Below are 21855 nucleotides of genomic sequence, written 5' to 3' on the forward strand. Positions count from 1 at the left end.
TTTAATCTGATTGTTAGATTCATTTTCTCCAGACTTGAAACAGTGAAATTCTAGATGGCCGTGCACACGAAACCTCTGATGGAGGCAGTTTCTGCCAGCTGACAGCGCATCCCTCCTGCTGGAACCTTGTCTTGACTGTCACTCCCTAATTTGCCCTAGTCAGCCAGAGTGGTCATTGTCCCACACTCCCTAACACAAGTTAGGGCTGTTCTTGGGGAGGGAATGTGAGGAGTCAGGTTAGTAGGTAGTCAGGGTGGTCTTGGTGCAAACTGAGGATGCAAAATGATTTCTTCCCCCAAAAGATCAAAGTGCCTGCCCCAATGCTTAGGAATTCCAGAGTTTACCATGAGAATAGCAAGAGGGTGGTGATTCCATACTCCTAAGCTCATAGTCTACTGTGAAGACAACTTACCTATCCCACCCTTCTGGACACAATGACAGCCAGCTGCCTATCACATCAAGGTAAGAAGAAATTGCCACACACCCTGCCAATAGCTCTTTCAGCTGTGAGGGAATTCCAGTCACCCACTGACTATCACAGCAGCCTGGAGAGGGGATTGGGGCCTGAGCACTGGCAGGGTTGGAGCAGGGAAGCCACAGAGCTTCCCTCACCTCCCCAGTGATGCAGATTGCTGGACTCTGCAGGAGGACTCTGCTCTGCTCCTGCCAGAGTCAGAGTCAGAGTCCGGAAAATGTGGAGGGCAAATGAGAGATTCCCTGGATACTGCAGCTGTGGGAGTTTGGGAGTATTAGCACCAGAGCCACGTCCATGGCTCTACATGAGCCAAGAGGATGCCCCTTAGCTTCCGGGGACCAGCACCAGCAACTGCCCACAAAAAAAATCTGCTCCCACTCTGAGAGATCTGGGCAATGACACCCCTGTGTTACCAGAGAAATGCAGGGTTCTTGTCTTTGCTCAAGAAAGAATTCAGGCATGAGACAGAGTAGTGGAAAGTAAAAGTAGCAAAGTTTATTAGGGAAGGGACATCCCTAAGAACAGGTGGGCACCTCTCCAGACAGGACCTGAGAGAGAGTGCAGTTGCTAGGACTGGGTGTGTGTGTGTGTGTGTGGCAAGGTTACATGGTTGAGTGGAGAGAGATTACACCTGGCCAGGCAGGCAGGCAGCTCAGCAGACTCAGCAGAGAGGCAGAGGGCTGAGCGCACCCTCCGGTTGAGGCCGGGGGGGGGGGGGGGTGGTAAGGAGATGGTCTTGCTTCCCGACCTCTGCTCCTCTTGGAACAAAGGGCTTTTTGGATATAAATAGAAAAACTTCTATCTGAGTTTTCCCCTGAAAGTATCAGACAAGAGGAAGGCTAGCTGGCACCATCATGAGTTTAGAGGAATGGTGAGCAAGACCCCCTGGAGAATGGGGATCCTGAGCAGGGTATTTCAAATGTAGATACTGGGATGCATCTGGGAGATTGTGGAATATTTGTCAGGCAGAAGGGGCGGGGACCTCCACCTGGCAGGTTATCAGGTAGAAGGGGGCAGGGAAGAATGCAAATACTGGGCTGTCCATGAAACATTATCAGGATGACTTTGAGATGCAGATGCATATGCTGGCCATTGTTACACACACATAAGCTCATATCTGACTTCCTACCTAACAACTGCACCCTGCAACACCAGCACTTTAACAATTAGTTGAGAGTCCTCCAAGATGGTGGAATAGGGAGGGAGCACACTGATAGTCTGGAAAAAAATAGCTTAATAAAGTGGAGATACTGTAGTTTCAGGGAAGAGTTAGGGGAAAAACTGCAGAGGAAACTCTTCCAGAACTAATGGGACACGGTGGACCTACGTGGAGGGCATGGGTGCCCACGGCTGGGGACCCCAAAAGCTGAGTCTACACACCACCGCTGGAAAGGGAGGGACCAGCACTCAGACACTGATTGCCTTCAAGGAGAATAGTTCAGCTGTGTAGAATTACTTCCCTTCTAGGCACCGTGGCTCACTAGGCTAATCCTCCATCATGTGGCACCGGCACACCGGGTTCTAGTCCCGGTCGGGGCACCAGATTCTGTACCGGTTGCCCCTCTTTCAGGCCAGCTCTCTGCTGTGGCCAGGGAGTGCAGTGGAGGATGGCCCAAGTGCTTGGGCCCTGCACCCCATGGGAGACCAGGAGAAGTACCTGGCTCCTGCCATTGGATCAGCGCGGTGTGCCAGCCGCAGCGCTCCGGCCGCGGCAGCCATTGGAGGGTGAACCAACGGCAAAGGAAGACCTTTCTCTCTGTCTCTCTCTCTCACTGTCCACTCTGCCTGTCAAAAAAAAAAAAAAAAAAAAAAGAATTACTTCCCTTCTGAATAAAAAAAAGAGAGAGAGAAGATTTACCATGCCAAACCTGGGTGAGTCACCTTTGGCACACCCTTAACCCTGAAGAACTGAACAGAGCTCTCTGGCCACACCCATCACAAGCCTCTAAAGATCCACCAAAAGCAGACAGTCCACTTAATCTAGAGTCATGGTATAACAAGAAAAAGCACCACAGTGAAGAAACCAAAGAATATCTCCACAATGCCAAGCAACAAACGCAGAAACTGAGGAAACAAGAACAAGGAAGACATTATGACACCTCCAAATGAACAAGACAGCCCAATACAAGATTATAAAGATGATGAGATAGAAGAAATGCAGGAAACAGATCCTAAAAAAACTTGTTAGAACTTTAAGAAGTTCTCAAAAACAAGTTCTTGAACTACAGAAATCCTTACTGAACAGGATGGAAAATCTCTCTTGTGAAAATGAAAATGAAATCATAAGGAGGAATCAAAATGAAATGAAGCAACTAGTAGAACATGAAACTGTGATAGTGAAGAGAAATCATAATGCAATGAAGAATTCAATAGAACAAATGACAAACGCATTTGAGAGCCTTAAAAACAGAATCAGTGAGGCAGAAGAGAGAATATCGGACTTAGAAGACAGAGCACAGGAAAGTATACAGTCAAAGAAAAGAAGAGGAAAATAGAAATCTAAAAAATATTGTTGGAAATCTACAGGATACTATTAAAAAAACCCAACATTCGTGTTCTAGGAATTCCTGAAGGCATGGAGAGGGAGAAAGAATTAGAAGGCCTTTTTAGTAAGATACTAGCAGAAAACTTCCCGGGTTTAGAGAAGGACAGAGACATCCAAGTACAGGAAGCTCTGAAACAGTCAGGAAAATGAAGAGACAACTGACAGAATAGGAAAAAAAATATTCGCAAACTATGCAACAGATAAAAGATTAATAAAAAGAATCCACAAAGGACCAGCGCCACGGCTCACTAGGCTAATCCTCCACCTTGCAGCGCCAGCACACCGGGTTCTTGTCCCGGTCGGGGTGCCAGATTCTGTCCCGGTTGCCCCTCTTCCAGGCCAGCTCTCTGCTGTGGCCAAGGAGTACAGTGGAGGATGGCCCAAGTGCTTGGGCCCTGCACCCCATGGGGGCCAGGATAAGTACCTGGCTCCTGCCATCGGATCAGCGCGGTGTGCCAGCAGCAGCGCGCCGGCCGCAGAGACCATTGGAAGGTGAACCAATGGCAAAGGAAGACCTTTCTCTCTGTCTCTCTCTCTCTCTCACTGTCCACTCTGCCTGTCAAAAAAAAAAAAAAAAAAAAGAATCTACAAAGATATCAAGAAACTCCACTACAACAAAACAAACAACCCAATTAATAGATAAGCCAAGGACCTCAATAGACATTTTTCAAAGGAAATCCAAATGGCCAACAAACACATGAAAAAATGTTCAAGATCACTAGCCATCAGGGAAATACAAATCAAAGCCACAATGAGGTTTCACCTCACCCTGGTTAGAATGGCTCACATTCAGAAATCTGCCAACAACAGATGCTGGCGAGGATGTGGGGAAAAAGGGACACTAACCCACTGTTGGTGGGAATGCAAACTGGTCAAGCCACTATGGAAGTCAGTCTGGAGATTCCTCAGAAACCTGAATATAACCCTACCATACAACCTAGCCATCCCACTCCTTGGAATTTACCCAAAGGAAATGAAATTGGCAAACAAACAAGCTGTCTGCACCTTAATGCTTATTGCATCTCAATTCACAATAGCTAAGACCTGGAATCAACCCAAATGTCTATCAACAGTAGACTGGAAAAAGAAATTATGGGATATGTACTCTATAGAATACTATACAACAGTAAAAAAAAAAATGAAATCCGGTCATTTGCAACAAAATGGTGAAATCTGGAAAACATCATGCTGAGTGAAATAAGCCAGTCCCAAAGGGACAAATATCGTATGTTCTCCCTGATCGGTAACAACTAACTGAGCACCAAAAAAGAAAGCTGTTGAAGTGAAATGGACACTATGAGAAACAGTGACTTGATCAGCCCATGTCCTGACTGTTGATGAACAACTTAATACTTTACCCCTTTTAGTATTTTTTTTTCTATTTAATACCATTGGTTGAACCCTTTAATTAACATACAATTATTCTTAGGTGTTTAAATTTAACTGAAAAGTGATCCCTGTTAAATATAAGAGTGGGAATAAGAGAGGGAGGAGATGTACAGTTTGGGACATGCTCAATCAGACTTGCCCCAAATGGTAGAGTTAGAAATGTGCCAGGGGATTCCAATTCAATCCCATAAAGCTGGCATGAACCAATGCCATCTCACTAGTCAAAGTGATCAGTTTCTGTTCACAATTGATCATAATGATAGGATTAAGAGTCAAAGGGATCACATAAACAAGACTAGTGTCTGCAAATAATATCTGATAGAATTAAGGAGAGAATGATCCAACATGGGAAGCAAGATACACAGCAGACTCATAGAATGGCAGATGTCCTAAACAGCACTCTGGCCTCAGAATCAGCTCTTAAGGCATTCAGATCCAGCTAAAAAGCCCATGAGGGTATTTCAGGCATGGAAAGCCAAGACACTCTGGCAAAAAAAAAAAAAAAAAAAAAAAAAAAAAAAAAAAACAACTAATGAAAGATCTCTGTGAGTGAGATCCCAGCAGAAAGAATGGACCATCAAAGAAGAAGGTACCTTTCTCTGAAGGGAGGAGAGAACTTCTACATTGACTATGACCTTGTCTAAATAAGATCGGAATTTATGAACTCAAAAGGCTTCCATAGCCTTGGCAACTCATGACAAGAGCCTAGAGTGATTACTGATGTCATAAACAAGAGTGTCAATTGTTAAATCAACAATAGGAATCACTGTGCACTTACTCCCCATGTAGGATCTCTATCCTTAATGTGTTGTACAATGTGAATTAATGCTATAACTAGTACTCAAACAGTACTTTACACTTTGGTGTTTCTGTATGGGTGGAAACTGTTGAAATCTTTACTTAATATATACTAAATTGATCTTCTGTATATAAAGAGAATTGAAAATGAATCCTGATGTGAATGGAATGGGAGAGGGAGTGGGAGATGGGAGGGTTGCAGGTGGGAGGACAGTTACGGGGGGGGGCACTGTAATCCAAAAGCTGTACTTTGGATATTTATATTTATTAAATAAAAGTTTAAAAAGAAAACAATTAGTTAAACTTTCTCAGTGGCACTGGAATCCATTCAGTGGACCTAGGGAAGAAACTACCTTCATTCTACCTCTCTGGACTCACACTCTTCAATGCAAAATATCCTGTATACCTTGTAGTTACCCTTTAGAACTGGAACAGGATCCAGTTCACATCCCCTAGTCCTAGGACTAGGATTGTTGGCAAGACAAGACACAGCACCAGTTGGACTCTCATAAAAGAACCTGAGGAAGGATCCATCCATATAACACAGTCCTAGAGCCGTAGCAATTGATGCCAGAAACCGGGCATCACTCAGGCTTGTCAGTAAGATAAGTGGATGGTCATCCCCATCCCCTTCAGCATGAAGAACAAAGCTCTCACTATCACAATCACTAGGAAGAGTGACAACAAACTCTCAGTGGCCTAAAGATATACACACAAGGAAACCCATATTCATCTCAAAGCCACACTTCTGTGAACTGCTGGAGACCAGACCACTGTGTCACTTATAGACACAACTGACACTGAGACAAAATAAATCATTCAGAGACTACATGCCTGGGCTCACCTAGAACCAAAGACAAAGCAAAGGGTCAAGTGATACCCTGTATTCCAGCTAAACCATAAACTCTGTTCCAATAAAATCTACATGATAAAGAAGAGACAATTACACCAGATATGCAGATTTCAACATAGAGACATGGAAGGCATGAAGAAGCAAGGTAACATGATGGCTCCAAAAGAACACAATACTCCTCCAGAATTGGATCCTGAACTGAAGGAAATCTATGAAATGACAGACATAGGATTCAAAATGAGTATTGAATGCAAATTGATTAAAGAAATGAAAAAATCAATGAGTGACATGAATGACAATATTACTAAGGGGATAGAACACATTGAGAACAACCAATAGAAATAATGATGATGAAATCTTCAATCAGTTAAGCAAAAAATATGATTGAGAGGTTTAACAACAGAATAAACAAACTGGAGGAAAGAATTTCTGATCTAAAGAATTTGAAATAACCCAATCAAACAAAAAAAGAGAGAAAAGAAATAAAAAGTATAAAAAGAATGAAGAAAGCCTTTGTGAAATACTGGATACCACTAAATGGCCAATGTTCATATTTTATGTATTCCTGAAAGAGAAAAAAAAAAGTCATTGAGAACCTGGTAAATGAAATAATAGTTGAAAATCTCTCTGGTCTTGAAGGAGAAGACATGGACATTCAGATAAAAGAAGCACAAAGAATCCTAAGCAGACTCAACCAAAAAAGTCTTTTCCAAGGCATATTGTAATCAATTTGTCAAAAGTTAATGACAAGGAAAGAATCCTAAAGACAGTAAGAGAAAAGCATGAAGTTATATACAAAGGAAAACCAATGAGCTTATCATCAGACTTCTCAGTAAAAACCCTACAGTGCAGAAGAGAGTAAGATGATATATTTGGCCAGTGCCGTGGCTCATTAGGCTAATCCTCTGCCTGTGGCACCAGCACCCCAGCTTCTAGTCCCAGTTGGGGCACCAGATTCTGTCCCGGTTGCCCCTTTTCCAGTCCAGCTCTCTGCTGTGGCCAGGGAGTACAGTGGAGGATGGCCCAAGTGCTTAGGCCCTGGACCTGCATGGGAGACCAGGAGGAAGCACCTGGCTCCTGGCTTTGGATCGGTGCAGCACGCCAGCCAGCCATAGCAGCCATTTGGGGGTGAACCAACAGAAGGAAGACCTTTCTCTCTCTCTCTCTCTCTCTCTCTCTCTCTCTCTCTTTCTCTCTCTTTCTCTCTCTCTCTGTTTGTCAAAAAAAATGATATATTCAAGGACTTCAAAAAAACTTTTTCAGCCAAGAAAGTTATTGTGGTCGAATGAGAAGGCTGTGCTAAGATGGCCGCTGCAAGCGAGCATCAGTTACTCGGGAAATGGCTTTGGAACTCACCTGGCAAAGGAGCCTGCCTGGCAACAGGGTGTGATTGGTTAGGGCATAAACCGCCCCTTGACCGGATTGTCTGCCTTGGCTATATAAGCTGCTGTACCAACTGAAATAAACAAGTCTGTGAGCTTCTCGCCTCTGGCCCGCTTTCTCCCGACTCCCAGTGTCTGTGTGGTGACTCTGCGCCTCTTGCTCCCACTGCACTTCTCCTCTCAGAATGATTCCACAGTATCATATTATATCCAGTGAAACTATCCTTTAAAAGTGAAGGAGAAATAAGGTATTTCTCAGATAAGCAAAAACAGAGAATTCCCCACCACCAGTCCAGCTTTACAAGCAATTCTGAAGGGCATCCTGCATTGGAACTAAACATCATGACAATATAGGATACCACCAAATTCACTAGCAGAGCAAGTATTATCATATCCAATGAACAAATTGACAGGTATTCATTCTTATCGATCAATATTAACATTGAATGTTAATAGATTAAATTATCCAGCCTGAAGACTTGGGTTGCTTATTGAATGAAAATCCAAGGCCCCACTATATTCTGCCTACAAGAAACTCACTTCACAAAGGTACACATAGATTGAAAGTGAAAAAGATATACCAGGGAAAATGAAACCAAAAATAAGTAGTAGTCATTTCATATCAGATAAAACAGATTTTAAATCAAAAATTATAAAAAGAGATAAAGAAGTTTATTAATTTTGATAAGAGGCTCAATTCAGCAAGAGGAAAAAACAATCATAAATAAAAGTGCAATCAAAAAATCCCACCCAAATATATACAGAAAATACCATTAGACCTAAAGAGAGAGCCAGAATCTAATACAATAATGGTGGGTGACTTCAGCACCCTACTTTCATCAATGGACAGATCATCCAACATAAAATAAATAAAGATAAATTAGAGTTGAAACATACTCTCAAGCAAATGGACCTAAAAGATATTTACAGGACATTTCACCCAGCAGCTACAGAATACAAGTTCTTTGCATCAGCACATGGAATATTTCCTAGGATAGACCACATATTAGGCCACAAACCAAGTCTCAAGAAAGTTAAAGACTGAAATCATACTACATTTCTTCTTAGGCCATAGGGAATAAAACCAGAAATCAAAAAGAAGAAAAACAACAGAAAACTCATAAAATACTTGGAAATTAAACCACATGCTACTAAATGATCAATGGGTCATTAAGACAATTATAAAGGAAATAAAAAACTTTCTTGGAATAAATGAAAGGAAAACATAATTTATCAAATCTGTGGTATACAGTAAAAGCAGTATTGAGGAAAATTCATAGCATAAGCATTTACATTTACAAAAGACAAATGACTCAAATTTAAGATCTAATGATGCTTCTTGAAGATTTAGAAAAATAAGATCAAACTGATCTAAAATCATCAGGAGGCAAGAAATAATAAGGAGGGGCCAGCACTGTGGCATAGCGGGTAAAGCCAACACCAGCAGTGCCAGCATCCCATATGGGCACCAGTTCAAGTCCCAACTGCTCCACTTCCAATCCAGCTCTCTGCTATGTCCTGGGGAAAATAGTAGAAGATGGCTCAAGTCCTTAAACCTCTGCACCCATGTAGGAGACCCAGAAGAAAAACCTGGCTCCTGGCTTCAGGTTAGCACAACTCCAGCCATTGTGGCTCTCTGGGGTGTGAACCAATGGATGGAAGACCTCTCTCTCTCTCTCTCTCTCTCTTTCTCTCTGCCTCTGATTCTCTGTAACTCTGCCTTTCAAATAAATAATTTGTTAAAAAATAATAAGAATCACAGCAGAAATAAATGAAATTGAAACAAAAAATCAAAATATCAGCAAAAAAATCTGCTTTTTTTATAAAATAAACAACATATATAAAATTCTAGCCAGAAGAAAAAAAAGGAAAAAACTTAAATACCATCAGGAATGAAAAGGGAAACATTACAACCAACAAAACTGAAATGCAAAAGAACATAAAAACTACTACAAAGAAATATATGCTAATAAGCTGGAAAAACCTCTGAGAAATGAATAATGGTTACATGTAACCTACCAACATTAATTCAAGAGGATATATACAATATTAGCAGACCCATAGCAAACAATGTGGTTGAAGCAATAATCAAAAGTCTTCCATTAAGAAAAAGTCTAGCACCTCATGGCTTTACTATTGTATTCTACAAAACATTGAAAGCAGAAGTATTCCAAAAATATTGAATTGGGTGGAACTCTGTGAAACTCTTTTTATGAAGCTGGAATCACTTTGATATCAAAATTTGGCACAGACAAAATACAAAAAGAAAACCAGAGACCTACACTCTTAATGAAAATAGATGCAAAGATTCTTAATAAAAATAGAGCAAATCTAATCCAAAACCACATCAAAAAGATCTACATCACGATCAAGTGGGATTTATCCCAGGAATGTAAGGATGATCCAAAATTCACAAGTCAATAAGCATCATAAATCACATCAACAAAATGAAAATCAAAACCATATGGTCATCTCAACAGATGCAGAGAAAGCATTTGATAAATTTTAACACCACTTCATGATGAAAAATACTCCATGAGTTAGGTATAAAAGGAACATACCTCAAAATTAAAAATTATAAAATCTCTAAATGGCAAACAGCCACTATCATGCTGAATGAGGAAAATCTGAAAGCATTTCCCCTCAGATCTGAAATAAGACAAGATGTCTACTTTTACCACTCTTATTTAACAGAGTAATGGATCTTTTAGCAAGAGCAATTAGGGAGGAGAAAAAACAAATAACATCAAAATTGGAAAAGAGAAAGTCAAATTATCCATGTTTGTGGATGACATGATGTGGTATATAGAGAAACCTAAACACTCCACCAAAAAGCTGTTAGAATTGACAAACCAATTCACTAAAGTTGCAAGTTACAAAATAAACATTCAAAAAATAGTAGCTTTTCATATCCTAATGATGAACTCACAGAAAGAGAAATCAAGAAAGAAATCCCAACCACAATAACCACAAAAGAATCAAATATTTAGGAATAGATTTAATCAGAGAAGTGAAAACTGTCAATGAAAATTATCAAAAATTGATGCGACATCATCAAAGCTACAAAAACATGGAAAGATATTCCTTGCTCATGGATTGGAAGAATCAATATCATTAAAATGTCTATACTGCTTAAAACAATCACAATATTCAATACAATCCTTATCAAAATACCAATAACATTCTGTACAGAATTAGAAAAACAATCCTAAAATTCACATGGAATCACAAATGACACAGTAGCCAACACAATCCTGAGCAAGAAAACTCAAGCTGGAGACATCACAAAACCCAACTTCAAAGCATACTACAAAGCTACAGTAATTAAAACATCATGGTACAGGCATAAAACCCCAACATTAATCAATGAAATAGAATAGAGAGCCCAGAAATTAATCAATATACATAAAGTCAACTGATTTTTGACAAAAGTGCCAAAATCATGCAGTGGGGTAAGGATAATCCTTTCAGCAAATAGTGCTAGCAACATTGAATATATGTGTTGAGAAAGATATGGACATTCAAGTACAAGAAGTGCACACATAGAATATCTAATAGGAATGATGAGGAAGGCTCTTTCCCATGACACATTATAATCAAAATTTCAAAAATCAAAAATAAAATGTAAAGTTCCAAAACTGTGCAAGAAGGAGATGCCAAATTTTTTTTTTAAACTTTTATTTAATGCATATAATTTTCCAAAGTACGACTTATGGATTACAATGGCTTCCCCCCCATACCGTCCCTCCCACCCACAACCCTCCCCTTTCCCACTCCCTCTCCCCTTCCATTCACATCATGATTCATTTTCGATTATCTTAATATACAGAAGATCAGCTTAGTATACATTAAGTATGGATTTCAACAGTTTGCTCCCACACAGAAACATAAAGTGAAAAATAATAGATGATTTTTGTAAATGATGTTGTAAGCATTCCCACTAAGATCTGGAACCAGAAAAGGATGCCACTCTTACCAGGGCTATTCAATATGGTCCTGGAAGTTTTAGTCAGAGCCATTAGGCAAGAAAAAGAAATCAAAGGGATACAAATTGGGAAGGAGTAATTCAAGCTATCCCTATGTGCAGATGACATGATTCTATATATAGGGGATCCAAAAAAAACTCCACTAAGAGACTATTGAGCCAGCGCCGTGGCTCAATAGGCTAATCCTCCGTCTGCAGCGCCGGCACACCGGGTTCTAGTCCCAGTTGGGGCACTGGATTCTGTCCCGGCTGCCCCTCTTCCAGGCCAGCTCTCTGCTGTGGCTCAGGAGTGCAGTGGAGGATGGCCCAAGTGCTTGGGCCCTGCACCTGCATGGGAGACCAGGAGAAGCACCTGCCTCCTGGCTTTGGATCAGCACGGTGCGCTGGCTGCAGTGTGCAGGCCGCAGTGGCCATTGGAGGGTGAACCAATGGTAAAAGGAAGACTTTTCTCTCTGTCTCTCTCTCTCACTGTCCACTCTGCTTGTCAAAAAAAAAAAATAGAGACTATTGGAACTCATAAAAGAGTTTGGTAAAGTTGCCAGATATAAAATTAATTCACAAAAATCAGCAGCATTTGTGTACACAGGAAATGCCAAGGTTGAGAAAGAACTTCTAAGATCAATCCCATTCACAATAGCTACAAAAAAAAATTAAATGCCGTGAAGTATATTTAACCAAGGATGTCAAAGATCTCTACAATAAAAATTTTAAAACACTAAAGAAAGAAAATAGAAGACACATAAAATTGAAAAAAAAAAAAAAAAACCTCCATGTTCATGAATTGGAAGAAGCAATATCATCAAAATGTCCACGGTACCAAAAGCAATTTACAGATTCAATACGATCCCAATCAAAACACCAATAACATTCTTCTCAGATCTGGAAAAAAAGATATCAATTTCATATGGAAATGCAAGAGACCTTGAATAGCTAAAGAAATCTTATAAGACAAAAACAAATCCAGGGGCATTACAATACCAATTTTTAAGACATACTACATGGCAGTTATAATCAAAACAGCCTAGTTCTGGAGCAAAAACAGACTCATAGACCAATGGAACAGAATAGAAACTCCAGAAATCAATCCATGCATCTACAACCAACTTATCTTGGACAAAGTATCTAAAAACAATCCCTGGAGCAAGGACAAATTTATCTTCTACAAATGGTGCTGGGAAAACTAGATCTCTACCTGCAGACATATTAAATTAAACCCCAGCCTTACACCTTACACAAAAATCCAGACAAAAATGATTTACGACCAACTATCATCAAATTACTAGGGAACATTTGGGTAATTCTCCAAGACACTGGAATAGGCAAAGACTTCTTGGAAAAGACCCAAAAAGCACAGGCAACTAAAACCAAAATAGACAAATGGGATTATATCAAGCTGAGAACCTTCTACACTGTAAAAAAAAAAAAAAAAAAAAAAAAAAAAAAAAAAAAAAAAAAAAAAAAAACACTGAGAGAATGTGAGAAAATGTTTGCAAACTATGCAACTGATAAAGGGTTAACATTCAGAATCTATAAAGAGCTCAAGAAATTCAACAACATTGTGATTTAATGCTATAACTAGTACTCAAACAGTATTTTTCACTTTGTGTTTCTATGTGGGTGCAAACTGTTGAAATCTTTACTTAATATATGCTAAACTGATCTTCTGTATATAAAGAGAATTGAAAATGAATCTTGATGTGAATGGAAGGGGAGAGGGAGCAGGAAAGGGGAGGGTTGCGGGTGGGAGGGAAGTTATGGGGGGGGGGCATTGTAATCCATAAACTGTACTTTAGAAATTTATATTCATTAAATAAAAGTTAAAAAAAAGAAATTCAACAACAACAAAACAAACAATCCAGGTAAAAAATGGACAAAGCACTTCAACATGCATTATTCAAGAGAGGAATCTTAAATGGCCAACAGACACGTACTCAGTGTCACTAGCCATCAGGGAAATGCAAATCAAAACTACAACAAAAGCTTCAACTCACCCCAGTTTGTATGGCTCTAGTACAGAAATCAACAAAAACCAAGTGCTGGTAGGATGTGGAGAAAAAGGTGCCCTAATCCATTGTTGGTGGGAATGTAAACTGGTGCAGCCACTGTGGGAGACAGTATGAGATACTTCAAAAATCTGAATATAGACCTACTGTATGATCCAGCCATTCCACTTCTGGGAATTTGCGCAAGGGAAATGAAATCAGCATATGAAAGAGTGATCTGTACTCCCATGTTCATTGCAGCTCAATTCACAATAGCTTAGATATGGAATCAACCCAGCTATCCATCAACTAATGCCTGGTTAAAAAAATTATTGTATAGGTACACTATGAAGCACTACTCAGTGATAAAAAGAAAAAATGAAATCCTGTCTTTCAACAAAATGGATGCAACTGGAAACCCTTATACTTAGAGAAATAAGCCAGCTCCAAAAAGACAGATATCATATGTTCACTGATCTATGGTAACTAAGAGATTACCTAAAATGTAATGTATTGGAGTGAAATTGACATTCTGAGAATCTGTGATTGTTATATTGTCTCTACTGTTGAAGAATAGTGGGTTTTTTTTCCTTCATACTATTTGTTGAACACTTTACATAGTGTAGAGTTAAGCTTATGAGTGTAAAGTAAATCGAAAATAAATCTTTATAAAAATTAAGAGTAAGGAGCCAGCACTGTGGCACAGTAAGCTGAATCCTTCACTTACGGCACCGGCATCCCAAATGGACTTCGGTTCAAGTCCCAGCTGCTCAGCTTCCGATCCAGCTCTCTGCTGTGGCCTGGGAAAGCAGTGGAATATGCCCCAAGTCCTTGGGCCTTTGAACCCACGTGGGAGACCTGGAAGAAGCTCCTGGCTCCTGGCTTCAGAGCAGATCAGCTCCAGCTATTGCAGCCATCTGGGGAGAGAACCAGCAAATGGTAGCCCTTTCTCTGTCTCTCCCTCTCACTGTCTGTAACTCTACCTCTCAAATAAATAGATAAAAGTCTTTAAAAAAAAAAAAAAAAGAAGCTACTGTTGAAAAAAATAAGAGTGAGAATAGGAAAGAGAGAAGGAAGAACCAAGATTGCCAAGGAAAGAGCTCAATGAGATTAGAACCATAACACTGTATACTATATTCCTCCATGGGGTATGTGTCAATTCTTAGTACAGTCGATAGTCAAAAAAAATTAGACATGGAGGAAATGCTAAAAGAAAAGCAACAGCAGAGCTTCTGGAAATTTCAAAGGCTAAGGAATCTGAATGCGAAGATTCAGATTACTGAGGCAGCAAGGATAGGAGGGAGATAATGTTCTAATTGAATATTTGAATTGAGTCTGTTGAGACGGCTTATGTAGAAAATGATGCATCTTTCTGTTTATTTAGGCCCTCTTAAATTTCTCCCAGAAATACTATGTAATTTTCACTGGCACAATTTTATTGAGGAAGTCAAATTATCCATGACTGCAGATGGCATGATCCCATATTTAGGGGAAACAAAAGACCCCACCAAAAGACTTAGAAATGAACTTGGCGAAGTTGCAGTAAACAAAATCAACACAAAAAAGTTAGCATTTTTATACACCAGCAATACCTAGCTGAGAAATAACACAAACGCAATCTCAAGTGCTACAAAAAAAATTTAATGACTTTGTACCAAATTAGTCAAGCATATGCAATTCCTCTACAATGAAGTTCAAAATGCTAGTGAAAGAATTTGAAATGTGCAAGAATGGGCCGGCGCTGCAGCTCACTAGGCTAATCCTCCGCCTGCGGCACTGGCACCCCAGGTTCTAGTCCCGTCGGGGTGCCGGATTCTGTCCCAGTTGCTCCTCTTCCAGTCCAGCTCTCTGTTGTGGCCCGGGTGTGCAGTGGAGGATGGCCCAAGTGCTTGGGCCCTGCACATGCATGGGAGACCGGGAGGAAGCACTTGGCTCCTGGCTTCAGATCGGTGCAGCACGCCGGCCTTAGCAGTCATTTGGGGGGTGAACCAACGGAAGGAAGACCTTTCTCTCTGTCTCTCTCTCTGTCTAACTCTGCCTGTCAAATAAAAAAAAAAAGAATGTACAAGATGAAATGGACATTTTGTGATATGACTCTCATTTTTAGCCTTTGTTTATACTACTGTGAAACTGTTCTTACTTTATATTTGTTGAGTATTGTGGTTAGTGGTTAATAAAGCCTGTGGATATAAAATGGATTAAAACTGTTTCTTTGCAAAAACTGTTGAAAAGAAGAGAGGGGAGGGAGAAAGAGAGACTGGAACTGTTCCTGTGGGATGAATGAAATCTGTTCTCTTTATAATAATAAAAATCAGAAAAAAAGAAATTGGATAGTCCAAAAAAATAGAAAGCTATTCCTTATTCACAGCTTGGAAGAATTAATGTTATCAAAACTACCACACAACCCATAACAATTTACAGATTCAATGCATTTTCCTTCAAAATACTAATAACATTCTTCACAGAACTTAAAAAATCCTAAAATTCATATGGAAAAACAAAAGTCCCTGAATACCCAAAGCAATCTTGAGTAATAAAAGCAAAATCTTGGCATCACTACATGATTATTTTAACCAAAACAGTATGACACTGGAACAAAAACAAACACATAGAACAATGGAATAAAATATAAAATCCAGGAATATATCCACATATCTATACCAATTTATTTTTGATACATTACTAAAACACTCTCTGGAAGAAATAAGATCTCTTCAGTAAATGATGTTGGAAACATTAGATTTCCACACAAAGAAATTTGAAACAAGTACCCTAAATTAAACCCTTTATAAAAATCAACTCAAAATGGATAAAGGAGATAAGTTTAACAAATGAAACTATGAAACTACTAAAGGAAAACAAAAGACAAACTCTATAAGACAAGGGCTTCGGCAACTATTTTCTGGATAAGACCCTAAAAGCACAGACAGTAAAAGCAAAACTAGACTAAAATAGGATTAAAATAAGATTAAAATGGGATTATATTAAACTTAGAAGCTCTACACAGCAAAGTAAACAACACAGTGAGGAGATGACCAGCAAAATGGTTAAAAGATTTGCAAATTGTGAATCTGATAAAGGATTAACATCTAGACTACATAAGGAGTTCAAAAATTCAACAAAATCAAAACAAGCATCTTAGTTAAGAAATGGGAAAAGGATTTAAGTAGACATTTTTCCTAAAAAAAAAGAAATAGAAATGGCCAACAATCACATTTTAGGGACTCTCAGTATTAGTAGCCATCAGGGAAATGCAAATCAAATCACAATGATGTGGAACATCTCAGTCCAGTCACAATAGCTAATATCAAAAGTCAACAAATAACAAATGCTGGTGAAGATGTAGAGCAAGGTAACTCTAGCACAGTGTTGGCAACAATCCAAATTAAGAGGGCCATGTTGGAAAATCATATGGAAATTACTCAAAACTCTGAAAACAGATCTATCATATAACCCAGCTATCCCATTTCTTGGGATATGTCCCAAGGAAATGAAGTCAGCATATGAAAGATATAACTGTACTCTCATGGTATTGTAGAACTGCTCACAACAGCAAAGATATAGATTTCACCTAGAAGCCCATTAAGGGATAAGTAGATAAAGAAAATGTTATATATACACATGATGGAATATTACTCAGCCATAAAAGAATCCTGACATTTGCAACAAATAAGAGCCCAACTTTCAGTAAGGATAAAATACCTTCAAAGAAGAAATAGATCTGAACAAAACTATAAGAAAACAGACCCAACAGTCATAGAGAATGCTGATTCCAACAGCAGCAGAACGCACACTCTCCTCAAGTGAGCACCGAACATTCTCCAGAGCAGACAGTATGTCAGGCCGTAAGATCAGATCAGGCCGGCGCCGCGGCTCACTAGGCTAATCCTCCGCCTTGCGGCGCCAGCACACCGGGTTCTAGTCCCGGTCGGGACGCCAGATTCTGTCCCGGTTGCCCCTCTTCCAGGCTAGCTCTCTGCTGTGGCCCGGGAGTGCAGTGGAGGATGGCCCAGGTGCTTGGGAGAAGCACCTGGCTCCTGCCTTCAGATCAGCGTGGTGCGCCAGCCGCAGCAGCCACTTGGGGGGTGAACCAATGGAAAAGGAAGACCTTTCTCTCTGTCTCTCTCTCTCTCTCTCACTGTCCACTCTGCCTGAAAAAAAAAAAAATCAGATCAATAAATTTCAAAGATCAGAGTCATGTAAAGTATCTTCTCTAGGCACAACAGGATCAAGTAAAAAATAAATAACATAAGGGAAAAACTAGAAATTCACAAATGTTTGGAAATTAGACAATACCCTGTTAGCCAACCAGTCATAGAGAAAAAAGATTAAAAATATTTAGAAATTCATGAAAACAATGGTGCAATGTGGATGCACCACAAAGATACTTATCCATAATAGGTAAATCCATAATGACTGAAGGTACATTGTCATTTGCCATGAACAGGGGAGGGGAAGAATGGAGAGTAACTGCTTAATAAGTACAGATTTTCCTTTCAGAGTGAAAAAAATAATTAACGGCTAGAGAGAGAGTGGTGATGCAGCATTTTTAATGTACTAAATGGCACTTAATTGTCATTTTAAAATAATTAATTTCCTATTATGTGAACTTCACCTCAGTTGAAATGATTGGCAAAAGATATATTCTCCCAAAACAGATACAAAAGCATCTTTTAAACATAAAAAATGCTTCATCTTTACTCTTCAAAGATAAAAGCAAACTAAAAGCCAAATGAGACACCATATATCATGCATTTTATTGACAAAAATGCCAATAACTTTTTGTGAGACAGGACAGAAACAGTAAGCCTCCTGTGGGAATCAAAATAGCTCAGTCCCTATGGAGGAGAATTCGGCAGTATCTTACAAAATTATGTACACATTAGTCTTTCACTGATGGATCCTGCTGTTAGGGATTTGCCCTGGAGACACAGCACCAATAATACAAAACACATATGTGTGAGAACTGCGAAATATTGGAAACTACATAAGTGAGCAAATATTAGAGGTATAGGTTCAATAATCTATGAACATGCACATAATGGAGTATTATGCATCTATAAAAATCAAGAGGGGCTCTATGAACTAAGACGGAAGTATTTTATGTGAGAAAACTACCAAACTGAAGGAGAAAAATGAAAACTAATCCAACTAACTCTACTTTTCCTATTAACTTTTGAACATTAGTACTTTGAACCCTTACCATTATTTTTAAAATAATATAGATACAAGAAAATTAATTGTATTAGATTTTTTCTTTTTATAGTAATATGGATATAGCAATTCTGAAACAGTTGTGTGTATAGTGTAATATTGTCAATGAATGAATATGTTGATGTTGTTGGGATCCAAAGTTCTCACTATAAAAGCAGAGAGGTACAAATAGAGGATACGAAAGAACAAGAGGAATTCACGGGGCCCAGCGCTGTGGCGCAGCGGGTTAAAGCCCTGGCCTGAAGCGCTGGCATCCCTTATGGGAGGCGGTTCTAGTCCTGGCTGCTCCTCTTCTGATCCAGCTCTCTGCTACGGCCTGGGATAGCAGTAGAAGATGGCCCAAGTCCTTGGGCCTCTGCACCCACGTGGGAGACCTGGAAGAAGCTCCTGGCTCCTGGCTTTAGATTGGCGCAGCTCCAGCCGTTGTGGCCATCTGGGGAGAGAACCAGCGGATGGAAGACCTCCCTGTCTCCACCTCTCTCTGTAACTCTATCTTTCAAATAAAATATATAAAATTTTTTTTGTTTTTTGTTTGTTTGTTTGTTTGTTTGACAGAGTGGACAGTGAGAGAGAAAGACAGAGAGAAAGGTCTTCCTTTTACCATTGGTTCACCCTCCAATGGCCGCTGCAGCCGGCACACCATGCCGGTCTGAAGCCAGGAGCCAGGTGCTTCTCCTGGTCTCCCATGCAGGTGCAGGGCCCAAGCACTTGGGCCATCCTCCACTGCACTCCCAGGCCACAGCAGAAAGCTGGACTGGAAGAGGGGCAACTGGGACAGAATCCGGCACCCCAACTGGGACTAGAACCTGGTGTGCTGGCGCCGTAGGCGTAGGATTATCCTATTGAGCTGCGACGCCAGCCAAATAAAATATATAAATCTTAAAAAAAAAAAAAAGAGGAATTCACTGGATTACATTAGAATTGATATTATCAGTGATAGATATATCGATATATCCCTCTCTTCCTCTCTCTGTCTCTACACACACACGTAAATATGTGTATTCACATTGAACTCTAAAAGTTGTTAACAACAAGGGGGAAGTCATAATCTCCTAATGAATGAAAAAACACCCTCTATAACCTTTCCAAAAATCAAATCAAACATGTGTTTGGTCAAACTTCTGGATCCAGTTGCCGTTTAGATTAGATACATAGATTAAAAGAAATCTTAAACTTCACTGAGCATCTATATAATTAGCAAAACACAGAGTGGAAAATCAAGGGACAGAAGACCCAAATTTTCAACAAGTAAATTTTAAGGAAATGAAAAATTTAGTAGGAAATCTGAATATTATAAGAGAATTTAAAAATAGATCAACTGAAAAAATGGAAAATTGAAAAAATGGAAAAGCCTAAATCAGGTTATCTTGGAACACACACACTAGGAATATAAGGTCATAAACATGAAAGGAATATTAACTTAGCAGTCAGGATCATAGTCATTTTGAGGGAAAAGGTGACTGCAGTTGGAAAAAATCACATAGAAGATTTTGGATATGGCTACCAAAGTTCTATATCTTGACTTGGGTGATGATTGTAAGATTATTCACTTTATAAAAATGGAGTAAACTTTAAATCTGTTTTGTGCTATTTTTGGTATTATTTCATTTACAACTTAAAAATGATAGATGATGATGATTGATTGAAAACTGATTGATAGATATAGATTCAAAATTGAAAGCTTGGTGAACAAGTGACAGCATAAAGTCTTCAACCTACAAATCCTTGTATGGAGGTCAACATTCAGTTACCACTGCCAGAATTTAACATCATCAGCGCACTCATATTCTTAAACACTGAAACAAAATGAATGGAAATTTTTACTCATCTAGCCCAGGGCATAAGACAACTGCACCTTCAGGGAGTGGGAAACCCTTGGAAAGTTTCTGTCTGTTGCATTATACTCCTCTGTGTATAGTTACACAAAATGTGGCAAAGTAAAGAGAGTTAATTAACAGCACTAATTGTGCTAGGGCATGACCAGTGGAACTTCAGACCTCATATTGCCAGCCAGAAATCGCTCAGTTAGGGGAATTGATTCATAGAATCACATTGGTTTTCCCAGGATAACTAACGGCAAAGAAGTTAATAGGTCACTGGGGGGTGACATCTTTCTGTAAATTTCCATTTCTTTCTCCAACTAAAAAGTTTATTTTGGCCAAGAAGACAGAAAAACAGAATAAAAAAAGCCCTTGAATCACATGAAAACAAGTTATGATTTAATAAAAATAACAGGAAGAAAAAGAGCTGTGAACAATGTTATGATTTTAAAGCTAGCTCTACATTACGACTATATGAAGAATATATGACTATATAAGGATAGATATGACTATATAAGAATATAAGCCACAGTCTCATCCCAGGCACTTAAGTAAATGGAAGCTGGTGAAGCAGTCTATTGTTTTGTCTGTTTATCCACTCAACAAGTTTTTCATGGCAAGTAGGGGATTTAAAAAGAGAGAATAAAGTGGTAGCTACAAAAATTTAAGCAGGAGAAATATTCATGAACTGTTTGCTCATGAAAATTTAATTAACAATAATGTAAAGAATAAACACTGATGACTACATTAAAACAAATCTTGGAACTCTTAATTTGAGTCTAAACAGAACCACCCAAATGTCATTTTCTACAGGAAGTTTTAAATGAAAATGTCAGATCCTGAAAAATTGAAAATGATCCAAGAGAATATGTGGAAAAAATATAAATTAATAATAAGCATAAAAAGGAATAAACACCTAATACTCAAAAATAGTTTAAGAAAGTGAGAAATCTGTATAGTCATTAAGCCCATGGTTAACAGCAATGCAAATATGAAAGCTACTGTGTATTATGTAATTCCTCTGTGACAGGCAGTGTATTGTTCACGTAACCTTTATTCTAACATTAAAGTTGATGCATTTGAATACAGGAAATCTGGTCTAGACCCCTGCATGTCTATCAAGTTTTGCTCATATTTGCTCCCTGTGCATTTTTCTAGCATATCTGTATATAAAGATAGACAGACACAGAGAAACACGAAGGGGAAGACAAGTGGAAACAGAAAGTTTATAAAGGAGATTTATGGCATTTGATATTACTCCAGGGTAAAAACTCTATAGTTATATCATTAACACAACTTTCTTTTATTACCCACAGCATTTACAAAAGCAAATATACAAATCAGAAAATTGACCTCACTCGGCTAATCCTCCGCCTGTGGCGCCGGCACCCCGGGTTCTAGTCCTAGTTGGG

General features: G+C 39.2%; 1 long non-coding RNA gene across 1 annotated transcript in view; it reads right to left on the bottom strand.

The window, feature by feature from the left end:
- LOC138844662 (uncharacterized) overlaps positions 1–21855 on the bottom strand; it is a 33397-nt gene that overhangs the window by 8690 nt on the left and 2852 nt on the right. The gene's annotated exons all lie outside the window — the stretch shown is intronic.

This window comes from Oryctolagus cuniculus, chromosome 12 (genome assembly GCF_964237555.1).
Source record: "Oryctolagus cuniculus chromosome 12, mOryCun1.1, whole genome shotgun sequence".
Taxonomy (NCBI): Eukaryota; Metazoa; Chordata; class Mammalia; order Lagomorpha; family Leporidae; genus Oryctolagus; species Oryctolagus cuniculus.